Source organism: Colius striatus, chromosome 4 (assembly GCF_028858725.1).
Source record: "Colius striatus isolate bColStr4 chromosome 4, bColStr4.1.hap1, whole genome shotgun sequence".
NCBI classification, from domain to species: Eukaryota; Metazoa; Chordata; class Aves; order Coliiformes; family Coliidae; genus Colius; species Colius striatus.
Window position 1 is genome coordinate 90,400,759 of NC_084762.1, and position 19,848 is coordinate 90,420,606.

Below are 19,848 nucleotides of genomic sequence, written 5' to 3' on the forward strand. Positions count from 1 at the left end.
AGAACTACTTTTTGCCTACAGATCAGATGAATAGTGCAAGACACAATTCTTAATGATATCTGATGTAACTTTGGCAAAGTATGATTGGCAGGAAGTGAAAAACTGAAATATTACAGGAGGAAATTTTTAAGTATCATGACCTGAATTTTCCTTTTTAAATCACAGGAAAAGTAATTGCTGTGGAATGGCCTTTTGTCCTTTAGCGAGAAAAAAGTTATTTTAAAAATTGCATTATGACAGAAAGTACTGTAATTTTTACATAGGCTGAAGTCAGAGGGGGATGGCAACACACTGCAGCAATACTAAAACATTGGGTTCTGACTGTCCACCATAACACACGCTTCTACTTGAAGATATAGATAGCATTCACAAAAAAGGCTCAGCTAGGGGGGAAAAAAAGATGACTCCGTGTCAGGAAAACCATATTATTTTCCCCATATGGCTAACAAGTAGAATACTGTTCTGTGTAGGTAACTCAATGGTGTAAGATACAAAACACAGGTACTTAACTTTACCTCCTTCCTTTACTGATTATCATATCAAATTAAGCTGTAAGATTAAAGAAGGTCTAAACTCAGGCCTATACACATAGACTTCTTCTATGTGAAAGCACTACTTAGTGCTTGTCAGACCTGAAGTAGGGCTTTATAGAGAAGGATGTCCTAAAGGCAGACCAGGCAAGTTGTCCATTTTTTTCCCTTAGATAGACTAGGCAAGTTGTCCATATTGTCTCTTAGACACTATAGGTGCAATCACCTTGTCAATGCTTCGTTCCTTAGAAAGGGATCCCAGGTGCTTGGCTTCCCTATATCCTAATTCCAGACTACCAGCCCTATTATCCCATATCAAACCAACCAGCTGCTCTAATATGTGCTCACCTGGAAGATGTCTGAAGGGGATTCTTCAGTGCCCATGGGTAGACACTTTCATGCTGGAATTAAAGCACTCAGCTCCTTGTAGGTTCATGACATGGTTATGCAATGCACTAAGGGTGACAATCCAGGCTTCTCAGCAGTGACAATGAGAAGGGATGAGATATTCTTGACCTTTTCCTTGTGCTTTAATTTTCTCAGTGCTGCAGAGGACCCAGCCTCTGATATATCTCCCTTTTTGTGGGGTGGTTCATCACAGTGACTCAAAATGGAATATATGTCACCTAGGTTTAGATATCTGCAGCCTGGACTTTTACACAAGCTAATCAGACAAGACCCTCTTTATACGGAGAGAAGTGGACAGTCTTAAGCTATAACTAATCAACATTCTTCAGATGTTGGAGTCAGAGGAATTAAACCCTGAGCTCTGTGCATTATTTCGAATGCAGTCTTCAAAGGTTTACTCTCTACTTGTCTTCACAACCTGAAAGGAGGACACTTGTCCACTGCAAAATGTATGCTGTGCCTTTTGTGTGTTGGATAACACAACATGAATCTGCCTGTAAAGGCATGGCAGGGTTATGCAGCCAAAATGTGGGAATTGAAAAAAGTAAATCAAAGAGCTGTAACTAAGAGTGATGGGATGATATTAAGTAAGGTAAGTGGTACAGGAAACACTCCTAGGTGCTTCAGTGTCTTGGACTGTGGAAGATGCTCTCAGGGGATGAACACTACATAATGTGCACTTAAATATACCTAAAAGGCACAATACTGCATTCAATGGTGACCAGACTAGATGATATCATGGGGTTTTACTGTCTTTAATTCTAGATATTAGGCTCCAAATCATTGTTGAAAACCTATGTGACCTAATTCTTCTCTGGGGTAACATACCTGAAGTTCTCAAGGTTAAAAATGAGTCCTCACAAGTAGAAGACAGTATTGCAATATCTAGAGGCAACAATGAGAAACAACCGAGATTTTCAGTGAGAGATAAATTCGGTTTAGCTTGAGATAAGAAATAATTCAATTTCTCTCTAGTTTTGTGGAAATTACAACCTAGAAAAACTCCCATAAAGGACATACAATTGCATATACAGTTAACAGGAAAAAAAAGTCATTCACTGAGGGCATGTATCAAACTTTTCCCACTGAATCTAAATATAAAGAAAGGCAAAAAAATTCAAGAAGTTAATAATAAATCAAACACCTATTTAAAATACGTGATTTTAAAGCATTTGCTTGAAGAAGATCTGCTTAAATCAAGTTCAGGAAAACCATTTCTTTTCATATTTCTATCACTTCTAATTCTTGCAGTCCTTAAAAAAGATTGATTAAATTTTCAAATCCTGCTTTCTTGATATGCCCTGCACTTGTACCAAAGAGAACTTGATGTTTTTATCCTCAGCCTTAATTGTAAAGGATTGCTTTAGACATTGATAGGTGCATTTAGTCTAGCTTTAAGAATTCACATCTTCAATACTAACCAGGTGAGTGGAGGACAAGTGCCAGCGTTCCCTGGAAACAAACAGGAAAAGGCACAAACGTTAGTTAAATAGAAGTGACTAACTAGAAAGTTAAAATGCTTTTTCCCAAAATACCTATATTCTGGTTTTCTCCCAAAATACCAATATGCTGGTTTTTAACCTTGTTTTCTGTAAAGATATGAAGAAGACATCATCAGAATCATAGAATGGTAGGGGTTGAAAGGGACCTTTATAGATCACCTACCAGGTCCTCCTAGATCAAGTCACTCAGGAACATGTCCAGGCAGGTCTTGAAGATTTCTAAGGAAGGAGCATCCACACCCTCCCTGGGCAGCCTGTGCCAGGGCTCCCTCACCTGAACAGTGAAATAGTTTTTCCTTATGCTTAAATGGAACTTTTTGTGTTTCAGCTTCATCCCATTACCCCTTGTCCTGTTGTTAGATACAACAGAAAAAAGGGATGTCCCAACCTCCTGACATCCACCATTTAGATATTTATAAATATTAATGAGATCCCTCCTCAGTGTTGTCTTCTCCAGACTAAACAGCCATATTTCCTGCAGCCTTTCCTCATAAAGAAGATGTTCCTGTCCTCTGATCATCTTGATGGTCCTGCATATTCCTATCTAGAAACACCAAAACAAGACAAAAGCAGCAATCAGCTTGTTACTTTTCCACTTGGAGAGGAAGCTCAAAGGTTCTGAAATCCTTTGAGAAAATCCCATGAGATTTCTAGAGAAATTTTGTATCCTTAGAACATTCAGGGATTCCAAAGGTGTTTCTAAAACGTGTGTGTGATGCTTGCTGAACTGCACTGAGATAAAGATGTGTGAAGGTAACTACAGGCATAGGCTCTTCAGAAGTCAATAGCAGCAGGACCAAGTCCTAGCTGACTCTTGTTAGTCACTGTGAGTCTGAATTGGATAGTGTTAAGAACCATCTTCTATTACCCTTGCATAAACAGTAATTTGAGATATATCAGAATGTACTTAGCACAAGCATGGAAGAGAGGACAAGAGAGAGGTAGTTTACCCTTGTCCTGCTTGAAGGAAACATCCAAATGCTGCCTTCTGGTTAACATGACATGTATTGTGGACACTATCTTGGAGAAGACCAGTCATACATGTTTTCAGTCTTCTACTCTCAACAGTCAGTATGGGATCACCTACACTGAATCAGAGTACACTCCCTGCCTCAACATGAAGTGCAGCAGTTCCCTACAGAGCTGGTGCTGTGACTGCAACTCCAGCTCTACATTTTGACTCTGCTCTTCCACCTTCTGCACTTGCAGATTTTATCACTGCTCTTTCTCAAAAAGACCTGACACTCATTGGATAACTTGGCCTCAGTGTGACACAGAGAACAGGAGAGCTTTCTCTAGCAGCAGCACTGGGAAGGGAAAACCTCACAATCTTTCCACTTTCTCCATGCATTTGCAAAGCCAAAAGAGAACTGAGAGCAAGTAACCTCGTGCCCTCAGTGCAAGCAGCCACTGCCTCATTAGCCCCAGCATGCTCTTTCCCTCTTCTTTAAGTGCAAACCTACACTTGCATCCTCCTCTCAGTTTCTTGTTTGTTATTGGTATCACCTATCAATAATGCTTTCCACTGCTTCAAGAGTTTGACCTGTCTGCCAGATCTCAACTTTCCAGTGCTTCATTCTATTTTTAATTACATAAATTTGCTTCTTTCTTTTGGCCCCCTTTGCCTGTCCTCTTCCTCACAAAGGGAGGAAGATAAAAGAGTTGGTTCAGACAGTGGCAAAGGTAACGATGTCGATGCTTTAAGCAGTTGCTCCCACCCTATCCCTCAGCCTACTATTCAGCTTAACAGCATCTGTTCTCCTGGAAGGGCAGCATATGTACTTGTTTGATGCCCTACTCAAGCATGGACACTTTTTCAGAACCACCACACAAGAGAGGAGAACCTACTTACTTCCTACAGTTGTGCTGCAAATAGCTGTGTCTTATCTTTGAAAAGATAGTTCTCATCATCAGTTTTGCCAGCTTTATAATTTGAGATCTCCAGTCCATTTTATATTCTATTTGCTTTCTAAATCACCTCATGTCTTTTTCTTTTATAATGACCAAGGTAACATCCTGTTACCCAGGGCAAACAGCATCATTAGAATAGTTATACCTGACAACAGAATTACAGCATCTACCCAGAGAAATCCTGAGTGACAAACAGAAGCAGGATTGGTGTTCTAATATTTGATTTGACAATTTTGTATAATTGAGGAACCTGAAAACAAGGAATTTGGCAATTCTATCAGAATAAGTCAAGCATAAATATTTTGAAGCCATAGAGGAACTTTTTCTCTCCTGTACCATTTTAGCAACTCTGTCCTGACTTCAGTCTAACACAGGACTCTGTCTCTTGCTGCTATTTCCTCTGTCTGCTTGCTCTGTGGGTCTGTTTGTGTCAAAACCCCCATATGTTATGTTTCCAGAAATCCAATCAACCAATTATGTCATTTCCCATTATTACAATTACTTAATTGGATAAGAATAACAAGAAAAGAAAAGCAACAGCCAAGCAAGATGCAACTTTCATGTTGAGTGGAGTGATCCTGATATACTGCTTTTGCCCTTCTCTGCCTGCTCAGGGACTTAGTGCATCTGTCAAATGTTTCAAGCTTTGCCAGCCTGGAGCCCACAGAAGTTAAAAGTACTACAGTCACATGCAGTCACTGGTCTTCCAAGCCTCACAAATCACATTGTGACTCCATCCACATATGTGAATTTCAGAGTACTTACAGAAGGGCCATAACATGATTTTATGTGAGTGCAAGAGTAAATTGTAAGACACAAAAATCAGGAGAAATCTGAGAGTATTGTGAAGACACTGTTAGTATCTGAACAGAGAAGACAGCATGTCAGGTGTTCTTATATTGTCTGAAAGACATGCACACATAATAGAATTAAGCAGACATCCTCCAGCTTGCAGACAGCTCACCTACTCTGCTGACTGGGTATCAGCGTGTGTGCATCTTTTCACTGTGCATATAAGAGCAGTTCTGGCCACAATCAGAGGTGCTCAGATTGCTCAAGTACAGGTGAGCTGCCTGTGAGGTGCATCTTGTCGATAGTCCCTTCAGGACAGAAGTATATCAAAGTCCAGAAAGGAAACTAGTGAATACTGTAGTGCACATAATTTTATGGCTGTTGTAAAGCAAAAGGATGTTTTTGTGTGTTGTCTACATCCAGGCCTACCAGTAGAAGGATTTTTGGGACCCGCTCTGGGAAGGTTTCCATTTTTCTGCAGCATTGCTGTGGCAGAGCTGGGCCTTTGTTTACCTCTAAACAAAGTAACAAGCAATTTACTGTCTGGTCTAAGGTATCATGATTCCATGGTTTCAGGGCACCAAGTAATACTCATCTCCTACTTGCATGGGTAAGGGACACATCAGTGTGACTTGATTTGGTGCCTCTGGGTGTATTGTAGAATTTATAGATTTGGGAAGACAAATACAAGGATTTTTGTCTTATCAGATTGATGTCCTCTATGCTCATACCTTTGGAAGAGCTGTGATAATTGAGATAATCCCCATCCCTTAAAGCAGCTTTTTAAGCTGTGATTATTTTGGCAGCACAGCTCAAGTTTTATCACTCACAGAAAAGCAGAGGATGAAAAGGACAAAACATTTCTTCTTTTTGTTCAGCTTTAACCCAAACAAGCCCAGACTGCTGAAAACAAGAAACAATTCCCTGTACACCGTCCTCCTCTGGTTACTGTCCAGGCATCCACATTTGCTAGAAGGTACCTCTAGAATGTTCTATCACTTTTATGTACCCTGAATATGTTCACAAACAAAAGGATTTCTAAATGCACAGTCCTGTACTCTGCAGAAATAACAATCTGTAACTGTGAAGATGTAAGTCCGGAGCATCAATAGAAGGTGAGAACTTCAAAACCAAATCTAGAAGTTTGGTAAGTCCTCAGGACAAGAAATTTGTCCCTAACCCTGTCTTAGACAAATCAGAACAACTGAGGTTTAACTTCCTGTATTGAGTGGCCTTGCTAATTCAAACGTCCATGAGATACTTGGTACTTTCTTTGCATTTCTTCTGTTTACTGCTTTTGATGTGTATTCTCTACCCTCGCAATGTGTAAGAAGTCCAAAGGACTGAGTAAAGGCTGTAAATTTACTTAGGCACACATATGTCAGGTCTTCCAGACCCCAGCCTCATACTCTGCTCTTGTCATCGTTAAAATAAACATTTATAGCACCTTCAATTTTTCCTGCTCTGTGAGTACCACTGAAGCACACAGTGCATTAACTGAAGTATCAATGTGATACACAAACGAGGTTAATATTAAGGATTAAGGTGAGAAATTTAGCCTCTATAATACTCAGGCATGTTAGAGGAATTACAGCCCTAATGTCAATGCCAGTGGACAGTGAGTTCAATATCTAAACCCAGGATTCACAAAAATCAATGTTGGAGGCAAGGTTGTGTCTTAATTTATACTTTTTTACTTGTAGGTGATGAACTGCAGAGTACAGAAGTCCTTGAAAAACTGCAGGTCAAACTGCAGGCTGTCCTTATTAGAAGGTATTCCACATCATATAAAATCCTTATTTCTGCCTTAGTGAAGAGTGCAAAATCTTCTTCTCATGGCTGGAGTCAAGACTAAGAGCTCCATCCCAGAGGTTGCCTCACTAACTGCTTTACATGGTTTCTTGATTAACCATAGAATCATAGAATCATAGAATGGTAGGGGTTGGAAGGGACCTTTAGAGATCATCTAGTCCAACCCCCCTGCAGAAGCAGGGTCACCTAGATCAGGTCGCATAGAAACATGTCCAGGCGGCTCTTGAAGACCTCCAAGGAAGGAGCCTCCACAACCCCTCTGGGCAGCCTGTGCAAGGGTTCCGTCATCTCATCAGTACAAGAGATTTTCTTTATATTTAAATGGAACTTTTTATGTTCCAGCTGCATCCCATTACCCTTTGTCCTGTTGCTAGCTACTATAGAAAAAAGGGATGTCCCAACCTCCTGACACCCACCCTTTATATATTTATAAATGTTAATAAGATCTCCCCCTAGTCTCCTCCAGACTAAACAGCCCCAGGTCCCGCAGCCTTTCCTCGTATGAAAGATGTTTCATACCCCTGATCATCTTGGTGGCCCTGTTCTGGACTCTCTCCAGCACTTCCCTGTCCCTCTTGAGCTGAGGAGCCCAGAACTGAACACAAGTCTCCAGATGAGGCCTCACCAAGGCAGAGTAGAGAGGGAGAAGAACCTCCTTTGACCTGCTGCCCACACTCTTCTTGATGCCATTGGCCTTCTTGGCCACAAGGGCACATTGCTGGCTCATATTTAGCTTATTATCAATCAGGACTCCCAGGTTTCTCTCTGCAGAGCTGCTCTTCAGCAATTCAACCCCCAGCCTGTACCGGTGCATGGGGTTGTTCCTAGATGTAGGACTCTGCACTTGTCCTTGTTGAACTTCAGGAGGTTCCTCTCTGCCCAACTCTCAAGCCTGTCGAGATCCCGCTGAATGGCAGCACAGCCTCTGGGGAATCAGCCAGTCCTCCCGGTTTGGTGCCATCAGCAAACTTGCTGAGGGTACACTCTGTCCCCTCATCCAGGTCATTGATAAAAACGTTGAACAAGACTGGCCCCAGAATTGATCCCTGTGGAACTCCACTGGCCACAGGCCTCCAACATGATTCTGTGCCGTTGATCACCACCCTCTGGGCTCTGTCATTCAGCCAGCTCTCCATCCACCTCACTGTCCACTCATCCAAGCCACACTGTCTGAGCTTTCTGATGATGATGTTATGGGAGACAATGTCAAAAGCCTTGCTGAAGCCAAGGTAGATGACATCTGCTGCTCTCCCCTCACCTAGCCAGTCAGTTATGCACTCCTAGAAGGATATCAGGTTAGTCAAACAGGATTTCCGCTATGTGAAGCCATGTTGACTCTCCCTGATAACCATCTTATCCTTCATATATTCAGTGATAACATTCAGGATGAGCTGTTCCATCACTTTTCCAGGGATGGAGGTGAGACTGACAGGCCTGTAGTTTCGTGGGTCATCCTTCCTGCCCTTTTTGCAGACTGGCGTGACATTGGCCTTTCTCCAGTCCTCAGGCACTTTGCCTGCCCTCCATGATTGTTCAAAAACGATGGAGAGAGGCTTAGCAATCACATCAGCCAGCTCTCTCAGCACTCTAGGATGCATCCCATCGGGACCCATTAACTTATGAGCCTTAAGCTTGGCCAACAAGTCTTTAACCTCTTCCTCTTCCACCCAGGGCAAGTCCTCTGCTGTCCTGGCCTTCATGTTATCCTTGCTGGACTGGGCCTTGGCCATAAAGACTGAAGCAAAGAAGGCATTCAGTACTTCAGCCTTCTCTGCATCCTCAGACACCAGGGCACCCTCAGCATTTAGCAGCGGGCCCACATTACCCCTCACCATCCTTCTGCTGCTGATGTACTTGAAAAATGCCTTATTACTGTCCTTAACCTCCCTGGCTAACTGTAATTCTAGAAGGGCTCTAGCCTTCCTAGTGGCACCCCTGCATTCCCTGGCAATGTTCCTATACTCTTCCCAAGAAACCAGCCCCTGTTTCCACCTCTCATAGATGGCTGCTTTCTGCCTGAGTTGTTCCAGCAGATCCTTGCTCATCGATGGAGGCCTCCTATCTCCTTTTTCTCCTTTCTTGTGAATTGGGACACACTGATCCTGGGTTTGGAGGAAGTGGTACTTGAAGACTGACCAACTCTCATTGGCACTTCTACCATCTAGAATTATATCCCATGAGATCCGTCCAGTAGATCTTTGAAGAGGCCAAAGTCGGCTCGCCTGAAATCCAGGGTCACGGTCCTGCTTTGTGTTCTGCCCCTTCCACACAGGATCTTGAACTCTACCATCTCATGGTCACTGCAGCCGAGGTTGCCCCCAACCTTCACATCCCCAACCAGGCCCTCTCTATTGGTCAGTACCAGGCCCAGCAGCACACCCCTCCTTGTTGGTTCCTCGATCATCTGAGACAGGAACTTGTCATCAACGATCTGTAGGAACCTCCTGGACTGTGTGTGCTTGGCTCTGTGGCTATCCCAGCAAATATCAGGGTGGTTGAAGTCCCCCCGTGAGGACCAGGGACTGTGATCATGAGGCAGCTCACAGCTGTTTCTAGAAGGCCTCATCCAGTTCCTCCTCCTGATCAGGTGGCCTCTAGCAGACTCCTACAGCAATATCACCTGCCCTGCCCTGGCCATTAATTTTTACCCATAAGCACTCTACCCATTCCTCATCCCCAACCAGGCACAGTTCAGTACACATTAATTGCTCTCTATGTGAGAGAGCAACTCCACCTCCATGCCTTGTCAGTCTGTCTTTCCTGAACAATACATAACCTTCCATGGCTGTGCTCCAGTCATGGCAGCTGTCCCACCATGTCTCTGTGACCGCAATGAGGTTGTAGCCCCACATCTGCACCCACATCTCCAGTTCCTCCTGCTTATTCCCCAGGCTGCGTGCATTGGTGTAGAGGCAGCGCAGGGGCTTACTCAAACACACAGGTTCCCCTGGGCGGGTGCAGGAGGTTCCTCCCTGGTTTGATTAAAAGGTGTTACACACAGAAGCCATTTCCAGGCACATCAGGAACTGGTATCAGCACAGGTTGGGAGCTGAAGAGACTGAGAGCAGCCCTGTGAAGAAGGATACTAGTGGATGAAAAGCTGGATATTATCTGGCAATGTGTGCTTGCAGCTCAGAAGGCCAATAATATCCTAGGTTGCATCCAAAGCAGTGTGGCCAGCATATCAAGGCTGGGTGTTCTACCTCCCTGCTCTGCTCTGGTGAGACCCACCTGCAGTGCTGAACTGAGCTCTGGGGCCCTCACCTCAGGGAAGACACATATCTGTTGGATTGGGTTCCGAAGGAGAGTCATGAAGATGATCAGAAGGATGAAGCATCTCTTCTATGAGGAAAGGCTGAGAGAGTTGGGGTTCTTCATCCTGGAAAACAGAAAGATCCAGGGAGGTCATATTGAGGCCTTTCAATACTTACAGGAGGCTTATAAGGAAGATGGGAACAGACTTTTTAGCAAGGCCTGTTGCGACGGGACAAGGGGTCATGGTTTTAAACTGAAACAAGATACAAGGAAGAAATTGTTTTACTAGAGTGGTGAAACACTGGAATAGGTTGTCCAGAGGGATTATAGATGGCCTGTCCCTGGAAACATTCAAGGTCAGATTAAATGGGACTCTCAGTAAGCTGATCTAGTGGAAGATATCCCTGCTCATTGCAGGTGGATTGGACAAGATAGTTAAAGGTTATTTCCAACTCAAACTATTTGATGATTCTATAAGGGACCTATAGTAAAATGATGGAGACTCAGCAGGTCACAGAGTATTATTCTCCTGGAATGGTTACTGCAGGGAGTTTCATCTGTTCTCAGACAAACATGAAGCAGGGCACATTAGAGCCAGAAATGTTGCTTCTTCAGGGTGGATCCTTATCTCTGCTTCCCCCTTATCTCTGCCTCTAACATAAAGCAGTAACCAGTGGAGTGAGAAAGAGTATTGATATTTAAACCTGTGGAGCAGAAAAAGGAGTTTATTGCAAGCCTGTCATCATCAGGGAATGCACTCACCTTCCAAGTGCTGTTAGTGGTTTCTTTCCATTACTTTGCTTTTCTGACATGTGCTGTTTTCAGACAATAACCTGTAGCTGTGCACATATATGTGTCAGAAAGTGTCAACTGGAAGAAAACATATTCTATGATGACTCTGGTTTCACAAATACTGTGAGATTTCCTAATGCTTCTCAGGGAGCATAAGTTGTGAAAAGGAGTAGTTTTTGGATCCCAGACAGTCGTAGCATTAGTTAGTCACCAGCTCACTCAGCTTTTTCAAGACTTACATTTCACAGGAGACTTCAGGTTTCTGAGAAAGTTTCAGAAATAAAAACTCCTCTGGAGTTCAAGGCCGGGATAGTAGAATTTTTCTTTTTTAAGACATGAAGCACCCTGTCCATTCTCTTCCTAGGATGGTGCTACTGTAGTTTCTTATTCAAAGAACTTTTTTCTCTTTTATTATGCACCAGTGAAGATAAACAGTATGCAGTTGGCTGGTGAGATACAATGTGAGACATTTTGGCTTGAAATAACCAGCAAGCAAATAACAGAAGCCAGAATCATTGTTATAATGTAAGACTGAATCTGTGTGGCCATTTATATGAAAAGTCTTCACCTCTCAATCCTCTTGGCTTTTTGGTTTATATCAGCTTTTTCTACCAGTGTGTCTGACTAGTGGTTGGGATTTATTGTTTGGGTTTCTTTTTTTTTTTCTCAACACTGTATCTTATCATTACACCACTTGGTTTGCTATATGAATTATTAATAATGTTTTTATGCTAAATGTCCCTGCCTCACACATAATTTGATCTTACTTACTGAGCGAGTAACCATGCAAACCCCTCAGGGCATATTACCCACACTCAGTCTATGGAGCATATTTCTTGTGTTTGACTTAGCCAAAATTCAAACCACTTTGAACACAGTCATGTGGCTTTAAAAAAAGTATCATTTTTGTATTGGCTCTTTTTCATTAGAGAATGTGAAAGAAAAGAAACTCATTAGCATTTCTGGAAGCTAATTACATTTTTGGTTGCCTGTGATTATCCCTCTATTTTCATATCGTCATCTATCCTTAGACACACTGACAGAGTGAAGAAAATAAAACTTGCCTGCTACTACAAGTAAAAAAAATGGCTTGATGATCATCAAGAAATATTCAGTGCAGCCTTCAAATGTGGTTTAGGAAGGAGCTATAGCTTTTATTCATTTTAGAGTAATTGGGAAACATCTCAGTTTATCATATTGTCTCTCTATTCAGCAAAATGTGTTCTTATACCTCTCCCAATCTAGTAAAATTTTAATCATGTACTGTGCTCAGCAGGAACAATTTCAAACACCTGCTGTCTCAATCATAATGGCCACCATCTTTCCCATAGGGAGTTTAGTTTCATTTCCATGGAAAACTCTAAAGGTAATTCCAAAGTCTTTACTGAAAAGACATATGTTTACCAATTACCTTGTACTTCCATTTGAGTGACAGTAGATGTGAGACATTTTGAAAGGCAAATGTTTGTCAATAATGATTCATTGCAGAATAAATAGTTAGCAAGCAATATAAAATATCGATGTAATGATTAGCAATATGATTATTCTGATGACCATTGAAATATGTTTTTGCTTTCTGAGCCCTGCTATACTCTTGCTCCAATAGTGTTCTATGGCAAGGAGTTCAATAGTCCAATAAGGAATGTATTTCCTTTTTTGAATAGTATTATTTCCTCCCACTTTAACTCACCTATCTATCCCCAAATGGTTTGTTTTGTCCCCTTGTTTCCTTGCTGATATAAACAATTCCAGTCTTTTATTGTTTTCATTACTTGAGATATTCCTTCTTATTGCATTTATTTCCATCGATACCTGGATTCACACAGAACTGTTTTTGTGAGCAGTGAGCTGTGCTGTAGATAGGATGACTTTGTCATTCCAGGTGAGTTCATAACCACCAGCTTGTAGTTCTGTGTCTTTCAAGCATTTTCGAATGAAGAGCATACATATAGCTCAGTTTTGATATCTACTATTCATTCTGATTGCAGAAAAGAAATAGTAGGCCGACTACCCTTTCTGTCTGAATGTAAGTTTGGAGATTCTGTTCCTTGAAATCTGTCCTGCCATGGGTAGGGGAACTCTGTCAGTCTGAATTGTCCTCAGATTTCTGATGGGTTTTCTTGCTTGAGGAACCTTTGCTTATCAGCATGTGATTTCTTATTGTCTTATTCAGTCCCACTGAAGTAAAGCCTCTTCTATCTGCAACCCAGAGAATATTCAGCCGAGTATGCTTTTTTGGGTCTTGTATGAGCACTTATGGAAGGGAATCATCATATCCTCTGTATTGCTTCCCTTTTGCCAATGATACTTATTCACACATAACAACGTTTACATCACATTCTCCCAGTCATATCCTTACATGGAAAACCTAGTCTTAACTGTGAAAATACAAACAGCAATAGTGTTTATACTTACTATATTACTCAAATTAGCCTTGTTTATAACTAGTCAGAATTTTGAAGGCTTTACTTTTCCTTTTCTTGTTATTATCCATTCAAAAAATCTGCTAGTTAGAATTTAATTGTACTCTTACTAATTTTTAGGTTTTCACTGGTAATCACTGTTTAGACTCTGTTATCTGGCTCTGACACTTGCTTTACGTTGCTTTCATGAGTGCTGCATACTGCAGTCTTATCAGAATACATTCATTGCAAGAAACATAATAGACTTTTTCTTAATAGACACCTTTACTGTGTAAATTACTTCTGCATGCCTAAAAACTTGGCAAATTAAATCCTTAATTTCTCTCTTTGCACTAGCAAAACCAGAAGGGAAAAGATAGTACAAGACAAATGATTTCCATCCACAACTTTCACATAAGATGCTTAAAAAAAATAAAGTCAATTAATTTAAATGTCAGTGTCAACTTATTGCCAGGTTGTGTTCTTAAGAGTTTAATTTTATTTTTTTACCATTCAAATGTCAGTCCTGAGACTGCTTTACCAAATAAAAATATTTGAGAGCATTTCTTTTCTCTGATATTGGTATTTGATGTGTGCAGGTGGGCACTGTAAGTCTGTCCAGGTCAAAAATCATTTGGCCATTAGTTTTTGGAGACAAGCCCTACATCCTAAATTTCTTTTTCTTTCTGTCTTCATTTCTCTGAAAGGAAGGAGAAAATCCCACAGCAGTGTTTTTTTAGTAAAATACATCTCCTTCAGCATGCTTAAGTGAAATAGACAGCTGCATGCCATCCACAACTCAATGACACTGGTAGAGGTGCATCTACTGACATGAGAGCTGGATTTTAGATGCAAGGACTAGATGTGACTGTTATCCAGAGCAGTAGCAGTGGTATTATTACTGCAGTTACTACATTGCATTTATATCAAATATCATTGATATGTGACTACTAGTTCCCCATGGATGTAGAGTTCTGTGATCATTTGTGATTAATGCATGAGACAGAAAAGGCTCATTTATACTATTCCTCTTGGCTCTGTTTACCTTAATTACAAGATTTTTTTGCCTTGCTTCTTTCCAAATTACTAAACTGCTGTTGTTCCTAAAAATTCATGTCATAATTAATAAACTTTGGTGTTACCATTCCTACTCTTCACAGTAAATTAATATACTTTTTTGCAACTAACGTTCAATTTAGAGTCCAAATTATGCTGTGAACTTTAATGAGCTTATCAGGCAGGATCCTGCAGGGGAAGCTGGCAAAGCACTGCATGGAGCCCTGTGTTTGACTCTGGCAAGCCACTTCATCTCTCACCCAACATCTGCCCATCTTGTCTAGTCAGATAGCAAATTCTTCACCTGTCATGGCCAGTGCCAGTGGCTGCTGGCCAGGGCAGTGTGATAGCTGGCAATTATTGAAGACTGAAATGAGACTTAGAACTGTGCTAAGGGTTTGCTATAAAACTAGGCAATTTAACAATGATAAAGGAGTATGTAGGGGAAAGAAGCAATGCTAGATATTCTCTGTCTTATCAGAGTGCATGCCGTGGTCTCAATTGGTCAATGGTCAATATCACAGGTTATTTAGAGATGAAGTTTCCCTTTCAAGAGTCTGTCCTGAAAGCAGTTATTAACCCAGCAGTTTCCTTCAATCTCATGCTTTGGGTTCACATGATTGCTTTAAACTCAAATAGAACATGTTCTCAAAATTACACAGACACACAGTATCCAGTCAGTCTCTGTGAGCCATCTTTGTTTCACCAATTTTGCTCCACTGAAATATTATTGATGCTGTTACTTTTGTCTTTAAATGACACAGTTTCAACGTATGTATCTGTATTCCAGGCAGACAGGGAGACTGAGAAAGAGACAGGAGAATTTACTCTGTGCACATAAATGCTCTAAACACCTCAGTACAGTGTCTATGCTGCTGAAAAATTTATTATTTAATCTGTGATTTGATAGCAATCATTGCCAGTTACCCAGATCCAATATAAACTCATTTTCTCTTCTTTATTTCCTCTTTCTCTTCTCTTCTCTTCTCTTCTCTTCTCTTCTCTTCTCTTCTCTTCTCTTCTCTTCTCTTCTCTTCTCTTCTCTTCTCTTCTCTTCTCTTTTTAGCATCCCTGGCATAGAAGACATATTAGAGGTGAAATATTAACAGGAATCTTGTGCCAGAAAAGCTCAAGTCAAAAGACTATGCTGGATAATCCAACTTTAATTTCCCTAGGTTTTAATGTGTCATGTGATACTAGGTCAATCAGTAACATTCAACCCAGTAGTCTGCTTTGCATTGTCATAGTTTTATGTGGAGCTGTTTCTGGTAAAGGGAAAGGGGCTGTAAAGATGGCTCCTCTAGGAAGTTGCTCAAAACACTCCCCAGCTCTGAGCCAGACCCACTTCTGAGGCTGAGCCAGTTAGACACCTCCACAATTGCTTTTTAAGAAGAAGAAGTTGGAAGAGGATATTTCTCCCTGTTCTGTTTATCCTTTCTTTCTGGCTGGTGGTGGGGCAAGGAGTTGGAAGAGAGAAAGAAGTGACCATGTAGGCCTCAAGGTCAGTGAGGGAAGAGAGGAGGAGTTGTTCTGGAGTAGAGGACTGCTACCCCACAGAGAGGACCGGTGAAGCAGAGATACATTTGCACTTTCTTAAAGACTCCATGCCAGGGACAGCAACTACTGCCAGAGGAGGTTGTGTCCTGTGGGAGGGACCCTGTATTGGAGCAGGGGAAGAATGTGAGGAGTCGTCCTCCTCTGAGAAGAGAGAAGCGGCAGAGCTCATCTGTGAGAGACTGACCACATCCCCCATTCCCTGCCCCTCCAAGCTGTTGAGGAGAGAGAAGGTAGAGATATTGGGAGCAGTGAGCTGAGTCCAGGAAGAAAAGAGGGATGGGGAAGGAGATCTTAAAGTGCTGGTTGCCATTTTCTCAATCATCCTACTCCTTTTTTGCTTTTTGTTCCATTCTGTTTCTTGTAGCTAGTAGAATAAACTTTGTACTTCTTTTCAAACGTACCCAAAGTTATTCAAGAATGTAGGACACAGAACTTCTAGGAGCTATATGGTGACTGGGATGGGCAGCCAAAAGAAAAGCAGACTGCAGTAGGTGCCTTGTGCCGTTGGAGGTGAAATTCAAGTAACCAATCTGAGATTTTTAAATCTTTACTAATCACATTTGAGTCTTAGACACCAGAAACAGGATTCTGAAATTGAATCTCACCTGCTAAGGGTGGGATAAAATTGTCCAGGATGGAGAAGTGGACAGTGCCATTTCGTGTGCAATTCTACTCAGTTTCGAGCTGTTGTTCCAGGTGAGTATTGTCGTCTCACAGGTTCTGTGTAATAGCTGCCAGCTGTATGAAGATCTCTCAGCTGTCTGTGGGTGCTGCAAATAACATTTGACATCTATGATTAGGCAACTGACTCAAGCCTCAAGATTCACTCAGTCTATCAAACAAAAAAGGAAATTCCAACATACTGATGTGTTATGAAATGCTGTGCTTAGAATCTGCATAATTGCAAATAATAGAGCAAAAATGTCATTTGCCTTTACTTGCTGTGATTACCTAAAATGAAGTCATCCTATGATCATTAAAAACTGAAGGAAAATACCTGTTGTCCAAAAGCTGAGAGCTTTAAGTAAAGCTAAAAGAGCCTTTGTATAATTTAATGAGAACAAAGATTATCAAAAACAAGGAAAACCAATTAAAAAAAACTCCAGAAAAAACAATCCCTTAACCTACTATGAACTTCATAAACCAAACAATAAACAAACAAACTAATCCCGTGAAGGGGATAAACTGTATGTACGATGAAGTTATGTTAATTTGACAATATGAGAAAGCAGATTGGCAGCTCTCTAGCTGAATATCTGAAATCTTCAACTAAGAAGGCTTCTGAATTCAGATTTTGCTTTCATAAGCTTGCCTAATTTTCATTAGAACATATAATGTTTGCCATATTAATTGGATTCCACTGAAACCCTTTTAACAAAGCTTTCTCCATGTAAATTTTCACTATGACCCACCAGGGTTTTGTTCAGTGCAAATGGATATTAAATATGTTTTTCAGAGCAGGACACATCAATCAGCTGCACATCCCCACCTGCATTTCTTCCTTGTACTATGGAAAAATTAGTGACATCCTCACATTTGCATTTATGTGACACATAGCTGTTGTCCTATTTATGTTTTGTTCATTATATAAACATTACCATTATGTCTTTCCTAAATGCATAGACATAGAATCATGGAATCGTTACAGTTGGAAAAGATCTTGTCACCACTTTTTACTCCCCAGAACACTTGTAATAGTTTCTGGAGTCAATGACACTCAGGTGCTTGCTACATACTTTCAGCTAACAATCGTTCTGGTCTGTATTAGGAACAATGTTGTCAGCAGGAGCAGGGAGGGGATCATTCCCTCGGAATCCGTGAGGCCGCACCTGGAACACTGTGCTCAGTTTTGAACACCTCTCTACAAAAAGGATATTGAAATGCTGGAGAGGATCCAGAGGTGAGCTACCAAGCTAGGAAAGGATTTGGAGCACATGTCATATGAGGAACAGCTGAGGGATCTGGGGCTGTTTAGCCTGGAGAAAAGAAAGCTCAGGGAAGATTTTAATGCTCTCTACAACTACCTGAAAGGAAGCTGTAGCGGGGCAGGGGTTGGTCTGTTCTACCTAGTGTCAAGTAATAGAACAAGAAGAAGCTGTAGCAAGGTAGAGGTTGGCAATAGAACAAGAAGAAAAGGCCTCAAGTTGCACCAGGGGCGGTTCAGGTTGGTTGTGAGGAGGAATTTCTTTGCTGCAAGGGTTGTCAGACATTGGAACGGGCTGCCCAGGGAGGTGCTGGAGTCACCATCCCTGAAGGGGTTTCAGAGATGGGTGGATGTTGCCCTTAGGGAAATGGCCTAGTGGTTGATAGGGCTGGAACAAAGGCTGGATTTGATCTTAAAGGTCTCTTCCATCTATGATTCTATGATTCTGTGAGTCTATGAACACGTGGAAATAGTAATGTGAACTCTCCAAATTAATTTAAGTGTAAACTGCAACAGACTCATGGAAATCAACAATTGTTTCAGTTTAAGCTACCTCTGCAGAGGGGATAATGGAGCTATTTAACTCTGCTCTAAAGAAGAATAGGAACCACACATGTTCATTTGCTATGCCTTGGAGGGCACAGTAATGAAGGGGTGAACAGTATCAGCAATTTTGTGGTTACTGTAGGAGTCTGTGAGTATGTAACTACATCTTAGACTCTGTTAATAATTCATATATTTCCTGAAATAACTTTAAAAAAAAATTATAAAAGATAAAAATCACAGACTCTGATAATGTAAAATATCACAAAATCTTAATAAAAAGGGAAGGTGCAGATCTTCAGAATGCAAGTGGGTAAATTTCATCAATATCCATGGAGTTACACTAATTTACATAAGTTGATGATTTGCTTGACAGAGTCTATAATCTTTCTCCAGTGGTAGATGAAAATGATGCTAAATATAACAAAAAAATACAGATCAGGCACCTTATATTTAAAGAGACTTTTAAAAGACTGTTGCAACTGCAGCTGTAATTACTGCCTTGTGTTCTTCTCCGTTGCAAATCCTGCTGTTTCTTACCTTATAACCCAATTGAAAATCTTTCTGGGCAGGGCTCATATTTCTTCCTGTGAACATAATTCTAGCCAAGAAAAAGTAAAATGAAGTAGTGATCCATCATTGGAACTCCTAGCTAATATTAATACCGTGATTATAGATTGCTCCAAATTAAGAGGGAAGACTAGTCATTTGAATAAGCCACAAAAATAAAAGAGAGAAGCACATAAACCCAAAAATCTAGATGAACTTGGAATCTATTTTTACATTTCAAGAAAATTAAGAAAACAGCAAGACAAAAATTGAGGCCCATAGTGACTGAAAGTGAGAAGTCTCATTTCTACCTTTCAACTGAGATGTCAGGTCTCAGTCTCAGGTGCTTTAAACCTAGCTGTGATGATAAACGACTAAAGCTTGTGTGTATAAAAGAAAGCCTCACAGAAGACTAAGAAGTTGGTATCAATACACAGTGGACTCTCAGAAAGCTGATTCTTTAGGAAACACTGAGAAAGCTCTCTGTTTAAAAGGCAGTATGGAAAGAATGTATGTTTACACAAAGCGACTTGACCTCGGAAAGATGCATCTAATTGAGCTGAAGATGGGAATAAAGGATGAGAGGCAAGGTGTTTCTCACATGAGCACATTGAAACAGAGGCTGATAGTATACAATTGTTTTGTATATCATTTGTTCTCTTAACCTTGGAAACTCAGTAAAAAGTGGAAGGCTTGATGTACTAGACCCACAGTTTGCCACTATCGTGCTTGAAAAGACAGCAGCAGATAGCTATTTACTCCATTTTTTTCCCATGTTGCTTTCTAGGCAGAAAGTTCATTACCATGATGCTAAG